The sequence below is a fragment of the Coptis chinensis genome, chromosome 7 (genome assembly GCF_015680905.1).
Source record: "Coptis chinensis isolate HL-2020 chromosome 7, ASM1568090v1, whole genome shotgun sequence".
In the NCBI taxonomy this organism is placed as follows: Eukaryota; Viridiplantae; Streptophyta; class Magnoliopsida; order Ranunculales; family Ranunculaceae; genus Coptis; species Coptis chinensis.
This window is the reverse complement of record NC_141462.1, coordinates 80382397-80390893: the sequence shown is the minus strand read 5'-3', so window position 1 is coordinate 80390893 and position 8497 is coordinate 80382397. Positions and strand designations below refer to the sequence as shown.

Below are 8497 nucleotides of genomic sequence, written 5' to 3'. Positions count from 1 at the left end.
ATACCATAGTTTATACCACACCCCCCTACAAAATGAGTTAAAGGTTAATAATTTGTGGATATGATATACTAATCATAGATAGTATCTATACAAAAATTCATCTCATTTGGAAATCTCTAATCTAGTTAAAAATCATTGTCAACTTTGAATTTTTTTTAACGGCTCAGATTATCCGATTTTGTAATCATCTTTTGACATAGTTAAACATTATCAAATGAGTTGAAATTTTATAGAGGTGATCTTCATGGTTAGTTGAGCACATCCACAAAAAACTAGGTTATAATTCGCGTTGTAGGTGTAGTTGTGGGGCATGGTACAAACTATGGTATAAAAAGTATGGTAAATGGAACCTACTCGATATATATACACTGATAGTCTATGTAACATTTTGGTAGAGTACTCATGTCAGACGAGCTATAAGCCCATTTAGCTAGATCATGAGCCTCACCATTAAAACATCTTCTTAACCATCTGAAACATGAAAAGTTAAATTTACTAACAGTACTGATAATTGCTTTAGTAATGCTTTGTAAAGATCAAGCAGTACTAGACTCCTGGGAACTCAAATTGTTGATGACATTAATGTTGTCACCCTCAAAAAGAAATTTTCCTTCTCCTAAGTGTTTTGCCAGCTGCACTGCTACCTCGACTGCAAGAAGTTCACTCTCCTCTGCCGACCTTGCTGTGAATCTCCTCACTGCAGTAGCAATTAAAACTCCTTCTTCATTCCAAGTCATAGCAGCAGCGGCTCCTGATAAAGATCTCTTATTAACATCACCATCAAAACTAACATTTACAGAATTAGGCATGTGAGAGAGGTTAATAGTGGATATATTACTCGTATTACTTGTTGATGTAAAAGCATGTGTGCTTTGGTTAGTGTTTACATTCCTAAGTGTAGTGTTCGACTGAATAGAAAAAGTAGGGTTTAGATTCTCCCTGTCAAAAGCTTTGAGTCTTCTTCTCCATTGAATCATTGTAGATGTTAGTATAGACCCCCTATCAGCTGCTCCTTTGTCAAACTTTTCCAGATTCCTATTATCTTACATAGTTTGCATTATTTGCATTATGGTGTATGCATACACACCCAAGTTTGTTATGTCAGGGACCTTGCTTTCACACCATTCCATGATCTCATTCATCCATCTTCTAATGGACCATCCTCTATTGACCTCTGTTCTTAAACCAAGAGGTGAAGCAAACCACAAAGATTTTGCCCAATCACATTCAAAAAAGATGTGTTCCACAGTTTCCTTATTCCTGAAGCAAAAGCCACACATGGTATCATTGTTCTTTATCTTTTTCTGTATCTTTTCTCCAGTTGGCAGTATGTCCATATATAATTTCCACATGAACATTTGTTCTCTAGCTGCCACCCTAGCTTTCCAAATTCTTCTAACAATTTTTGCTTGAAAAGTAGAGTCACAGACATCCCAATCCTTCGCTTTGAGCATATGAAAAGCCGATTTGACCGAGAATTTTCCTTGTATCAGGCTACTAGGTTAACTCATCCTCCCCTCCATCCTGTGTTCTGATGTGTGTTCTTTTGATAAGCCCTGCTACTATAGGATCAAAACTTTATCAATAAGCTGATTCTTCATGATTCATGAGATTTTTCACTTTCCAATATTTCTTGATCCCCACTGATGAGTGCAAATCCTTTATTAGTATAGGATGATCATGGAACATAAGTCAATGATCATTGAAAACAGAGGTATGAGCACCATCCCCAATGACCCAGATAGACCATATATGCACAAGATCAAAACTTTATTAACCCCTCTCCAGAAGTAAGAGGCATTAGATGGTAATTTTTGTTCTGTCCTCATACCTTTTTTTCCATAAGCAGCATGAAAAGGTTTAAACCATATGGAATTCTTATCTTTTAAAGCTCTCCAGCTCTGTTTGGCCAGTAGAGCTTTGTTCATATCAGAAAATTTCCTGAATCCTAGTCCTCCAAGGGACTTAGGCTTGTAGAGTTTATCCCACTCAATAGTATGGATACTCTTGGATTCATCATGTCCATGCATGCCACCATAACTCCCTACACACTTTATCCATATTGTCACATACAGATACAGGGAGGGAGTAGGATGTCATGGCATAAAGGGGTGTAGCTTGAGCTATAGCTTGAATCAAAGTTGTTATTCCAACCTGAGATAACAACTGGCTCTCCAACCTTTTATTTTATTATGTACAATATCTACCAAGTAATCAAAATCAACTTTCTTACTATCAGTGAGTAAAATAGAAACTCCTAGGTATTTATCTTTATTTGAAAATTCTCTCATATTCTAGTATTTTCTCAAAAGTTTCCTATGTTTAGCATGTACATTCCTACTAAAATAGATACTAGATTTATCAAATTTGATTTTTTGGCCAGAGGCCAAATAGTACTTATGCAGAATATCTTTAAGAACACCTGCTTCACTTAAGGAAGTTTTTGTGAAAAACAGTAAATCATCAACATACAGTAAATGAGCAATGGGAGGAGCATACTTTCTAATTTTAATACCATGTATAGAATGATCATTTTCAGTTTTATTAATCATATGAGAGAGAGTTTCAGAGATAAGAATAAAGAGATAAGGAGAGTTTCAATCCCCTTTGAAGGAAGAACTGTTCCAAGGGAGAGCCATTAAGCTAGGAACACTTTAAAAGAAACAGAAGATAAACATTAGTTAATAAAAACTCCCCATTTTTCACAGAAACCAAGCTTTTCAAAAACATTATTTAGAAAAGACAATTTCACTCTATCATAAGCCTTAGCCATAACAAATTTTAAAGCTACCCAGCCTTCCTTCTTCTTATACATGTTCTTCATGTTGTGAAACACTTCACTAGCAAGGCCTATATTATCCCCTATATTCAAACCCTTAACAAAAGCCCCTTGAAACGGCGACACTATTTTATGAATATGACACTTGAATCTATTAGCTAAAAGTTTTGAAATAATTTTATAAACAAAATTGCAAAGACTGGTGGGTCTAAATTAAATTTGATATATGTTCAGGAGAGGAAATTTTACGAATTAAAGAAATAAAAGTTTCATTGAATTTGGGGTTTAAAACACCATTCTGAGAAAAATCCTCGATTACGATCCAATAACTCCTTTGGTCCAACCACATCCCAAGCAGTTTGGAAGAAAACCCCTTGGAACCCATCGGGTTCAGGGGTATAACACCCAGCTATTTCTACTTATTTTTTTTATAATATATGATTAATATTAATAATATAAATAAATAAAATAAAATAAATATGATAAAGATTAGTGGAGAGAGAGGAAACGTGGGAAAAGAAGATAAACCCTCTTCCCTATTTTCAGGGGTTTTGAAAAAAAAGAAATAGAGAGGAGTTCACACGGAAAGTTTTACACAAAGAAGAAAGAATAAGAAATGGGAGGATTTGTGCACCTCTTATCTAGCTTTGAATCGGATTTTTAGCGTTCTATTCTATATATATTTTTTCTGTGGAATACGAGAGGTGAGTAGATATTGTTATCTTTCACTGAAATTATCGACATTCACATTACTATGTGTAGGGGGATTTCCCGTTACTAAATATATGACACGTGTATGGGAAATAACTTAAGACTATGGATGTCCAGAATGAGAATAGAGGACCATCGGATCAGTTCTGTGAATAAGTGATCTCGTGTTTAGCACGAGTGTTTAGTAGACATGTGCCAGGCACATGACTGACCGCCTTCAAACATAATAGTTACCCCAGTCGTTAGGAATTGATATAGATAGTTCCTAAACAAAAGAAAATTGAAGATGACGATCTTTGATGATAAGGAAGGAATAGTGAGGACATATCTTAGGAGCTACCTTTTAGATATAATCTTCCCATACACGATGAGACATTATAATCAACAAGAAAACTTACCTCTCACAAGATATGGTATAGATTAAGACTTCCATAAGAAGAGAAATCCTAATAGGAAGGAAGAGTCCAAAGATAGAAGAGAACTCACAAGTGGTGAGGACAACCCTAACCCTAGGACTCTCGTCACCCTTCTTATATAAACCATAGGGATTTGCTCTTAGGAACTATGCAAAATAGGGTTTGATTCTCCAATATAACAAAAGAGATACGTAGGCAGCCGTCAAACGGTTCAACCCTGAACTCACCATCATCTCATCCCTTCTCTATTCAGCAAAGGATTCTAGATCACAAGGCACAGAGTAAGATCAGGGGATACTTGGAATTTCCCATACACTATGTATGTTAGAACTACGTATGTTAGTCTATTTAAAATTTGCTTATTCTGCCTAAACATAAGTTTATGTATAAGTTACGATTTCTGTCAAAACCATGAGGTTCTATTTTTATTCACGAGTAACAGTTAAAACAAACCTTTACTGGAAGGGTTAAACGTTTGAATGGGTTGATTTTTATTTGATTGATTGTATTGGATTGTGTTGTGTGAACTGTCGATTTGAATTCTTTGAAACTGTTGGTTTGTTTGGGATGTGAAATCTGATCGGTTGGTTGTTGGTTGGATGTGATACGTGGGCTAATATTTAGGGGGTATTGTTGAAGCTCCGAAGGGGTGTTAATGATGTCGATGGAGAGTTTTGGGAAAAATCTATTTGGTTGTTTTTTGTTTAATTAAAGTTGTAGGGTTTTTTATTTTGATTAAAATCAATGGGTTTATGGTGGCTAAAGTTTGGTGTTTGATGGTGGCTGATCGGTGGAAGCTTTGGGCAGGGCAGTAATGGAGTCGAACTTGATTTTAGGATATAAGGGGAATCGAAGTTTTGGTTATGTCTAGAGGTTGGGTTTTTGTTGGGGTTCAAAACCAAACTATTTCGGTGGTGGTGAGTGGGAGTTATGGTGGCTGATTCGGTGGTGGTGTGAGCTGTTGAGGAAGAAGAAGGAGACTACGATCTAGTGATCCAGGGCTTCTCTTTCTTTTAGTTGGGCTTGGGCCGAAAGAGAACTGGTAGGCTTGAGTTTGCTTTTAAGTTGTAAGACTTTTGGGCTTAAGTTTTGTTTGAATTGGGCTTGGGCCGAAATATGAACATGTGGGCTTAAGTTTTGTTTAATATAGGCTTTGGATGAGAGTTTGTTTTTGGGCCGAATCTGCCCTGGTTTGGAATCGAGTTTTCACATAGTTAGGGTCAGATTAAAACTCTTGCCAAAATATGAAAAAGTGAGTTTTCTGAGTCTTCTTTCCAACTCAATTGGCCTCGTCGCATTCCGAGATCTGAGGTAGATATGGTGTCTGGAAGTTTGGTTGATAGAAAACAGTGCGTCAGAAAACATGAAAAAGTAAGATTTGGAAGTCTGCTTTCTATTCCAATTGGCCTCATCGCATTCCAAGGCCTGTGGAATTAATTATGGTGTCTGGAAGTTTGACTGGCAGAAAACAGTGCGTCAGAAATCAGTTTATATATACTGTGTTGGAGCCTAGTTTTCGAATATTTAGAATGAGATTGAGTATTTTTATAAAACATAAGAAAGTAATTTATATGTGTTAGCGTTTCAACGTAAAAAGCCTCGATACATTTGGACACCCGTGGAAAGCGTTGTGTCATTCAGAAGATAGTTCGTCAGAAATCTAGGTTGCTGAAAATTAGAATTTTTACCAAGTTTGAACTATTTTTACTCTAAGATAGAATGACATTGGGACTTCAAGTTCTACATGAAAAAATAAGTATACATATCCTAGCTTTCAAATAATCAAGTGGTGTATCATTTGGATAGCTATAGGAAACGTTATTATTTTGGCAAGTTACCTAGATAACCTACCATGTTTTCTTTTTAGGAGAGTTCTAGTTAACTTTTCTTATTGTAATGAGATAAATAATTTTACTTAGACATACGAGTGTCTTGAATCTTGATTGCTTAATTTCACATTTGTATTATATTCTAAGTACAATTGTTACATATACACTAAATGTTAGTATAGTTTTATGTTATATCACGTGACATGTTACATTAAAGTTTATGTTTAATATATATATTTAGGGTTTAGGGTTTTAGGCCCGGGTTTTATGTTTTATATATATATATATATATATATATATATATATATATATATATATATATATATATATATATATATAGTCCCGCTCCTAGACGGACGTCCGTTTATGGACTTTACTTAAAAACCGAAATTTCAAAAATAATCTCGCGAAGGTTTTTCTCAAAACTCTCTCACTCGCTCTCTCTCTCTCTCTCCTATTCTCTCCCCAACTTTTTTTTTCAGAGACAGAGAGTTGACAAAAAGTACAAACGAATCCCAGTAAAGATTTCAGTTTCAACACTCAAATCCCAGCAAAAGAATAATTACATTTTCTTAGTCACATACTCATATTCGTTTCAGCTCTAGCTTTTTTTTTCTACAAAAACGTTAATAACCATGTCTTCTTCTTCTTATTCTCTTCGTCTTAGTAAACTTCACAGTCGCAAAGTACTTAGAGAGAAAGAACAAATAAAGTTTGAAAAAAAGTTATGGATAGTAATGAGAAGAAATTATCTTTCTTTTGCTGAAGAGATGGACAAAGATTTTCATTCAACATTCAGAACTTTCCCATGCTTATTTGTATGTTTTTTCTTTTCTCTTGTTTGTGATTCTTAGAGAGTATCTTGATAGATGAATGATATTGTTACTTATGCAGTTATGCCCATAATTTTCTTTCCGTGTACACTACAAGCCCACATCCGTTCGGTGGTGATGCTGAAAAGGCATTTGATCGTGTTAGAAGTAAAAGGTCGGTTCATATCCATAAACTAAAATTTTGGCAAAGTGGAGTTTAAAGCAAAGTGTGACAAATTTAGTTAGCCACCAATTCTAATTTTTCCTCTCTTCATACAATGAAGGTGAAAGTTCCATTATACTGGTGTGGATTGTTATGCATATGCACTTTTGGCTTCTGGGTTTGTCAATCTTGCTGTTGAATCAGGCCTCAAGGTTAGACTTCATTTCCCATTCTTCGCTTCAGACATATCCAGGCGCTTAAGACATATCCTGTTGTTTGTTGGGTATACTGCCTCTTGTTGTTTATGGTTATGCCGAACCTAATAAATACTATAATATTGTTACTAATCCGGATTGTTATGGATTAGTACTGTAGATAGATGAATGTATTGAAGTTTTTTTTCCGATAATAGGATGAATGGGGTTATGTTGTATCTTTCTGTGCTTGCATGGTAGAGGTTTGTTGGGTATATATGATTTGATTCAGTTAGTCTAATTGCCCTGTATTGAAAAATGCTTGGTTTTGAATATGGTTTTTATATGAGATATTGAAATGAAAGATTTATATATCTGATCTTGATTGCTTGACATTATATAATTGAGTTGATTAATTAAGTCAATCTAAATTTCTCATTTATTTGTTGATTCATCTGTGCTAGTCTTCGATCAATTGCTCTACCTATTCCTGAACCATATACTGTCGACAATCACTACAGATTCATATAATTTAGCAATGGCGTTGATGATGGCTCTAACTATTTTTTTTCTTGGCAGTCTTAAGGCTAAAATCTAATTGGAAGAATGAGAGCAAACTAAAAAAGTTAAATTTGGAAGATGAGCAAAATACCTGCCAATTTCGATTTCAATTTTAGATCAAATATTTGCCGGTCGTGCTTCACCCCGACATGAAGGCTCGGTTGAAATAAAAAAGGGAATTGGGATAGGGATTGTATGATCTGTAAACAGCCGTTTTGTGTTGTTAAGTGGATAGCTGTATGCGGTGATATTAGAAAGACAGAGTTATGTCATTCATGTAGTGAGCTTGAAAATGTGTGCGAGGTCTGTGGCCAAGTCTGTCTAAAAGACATATATCATTATTGGGAGAATACTGCTGGAAAATTGATTTTCTGGATATTCTCCCTGTTTGAGTTATTTGCTGGAAAATGTTCTTCTAGCAGTAAAACTAGTTTGTCGTTCACATCTCCACCACATCCATATAATATTTTACTTCTTAGTCTAGTCGTATGTGTGCCTTGATTTTCATTAATTCTGTCGTACTTCACCATTTTATCTTATTAATAATGATGTCTTTCAGTGCTCTGGACACCATACTTAAGCAGAGATCTTTGACAGATAGCCAGAGGCTAAGGGGAGCTAGACAGTATACATCCCGAGTTCATGTTGCTGACATTTATGCTGGGTAGAATATATGTCTCGTCTTTTTTCTTTTTAGGACTGAAAGTGGGATTATTCTAATTTTAGTCCCTGGGTTAGTGTGTTATATACAGTCCGCATATATATTCTACTTTACATGGTATAGTATCTTGTGTTACTAATGATGTTTGTATCAAGAGAATATACAACGTTGTCGATGATGACCCAGCCTCGTGTGCTGAAGTATTTGCATTTGCTCATACCTTAATTGAGAAAAAATGGCCTGGACAGATCAAAACAAGAAATTACTCTGATATGTCAGGTTCAAGCAGCTAGGCACAGGTACTGCCGGGACAGAAACGTGTCTCAAATGCTCGATTAAAGAATGGGTTGGGGGTGCAGCTTTTTCATCCA

General features: G+C 35.4%; 1 long non-coding RNA gene across 1 annotated transcript; it reads right to left on the bottom strand.

Annotated features, from left to right (window-relative positions):
- Positions 1 to 304: 304 nt before the first annotated feature.
- On the bottom strand, positions 305 to 7966 carry LOC147489217 (uncharacterized). Its single transcript, XR_015201675.1, has 2 exons — positions 7557 to 7966; positions 305 to 751 (listed from the first exon to the last, which is right to left on the bottom strand). It is a non-coding gene; the product is annotated as an uncharacterized LOC147489217 (long non-coding RNA).
- Positions 7967 to 8497: the final 531 nt, after the last annotated feature.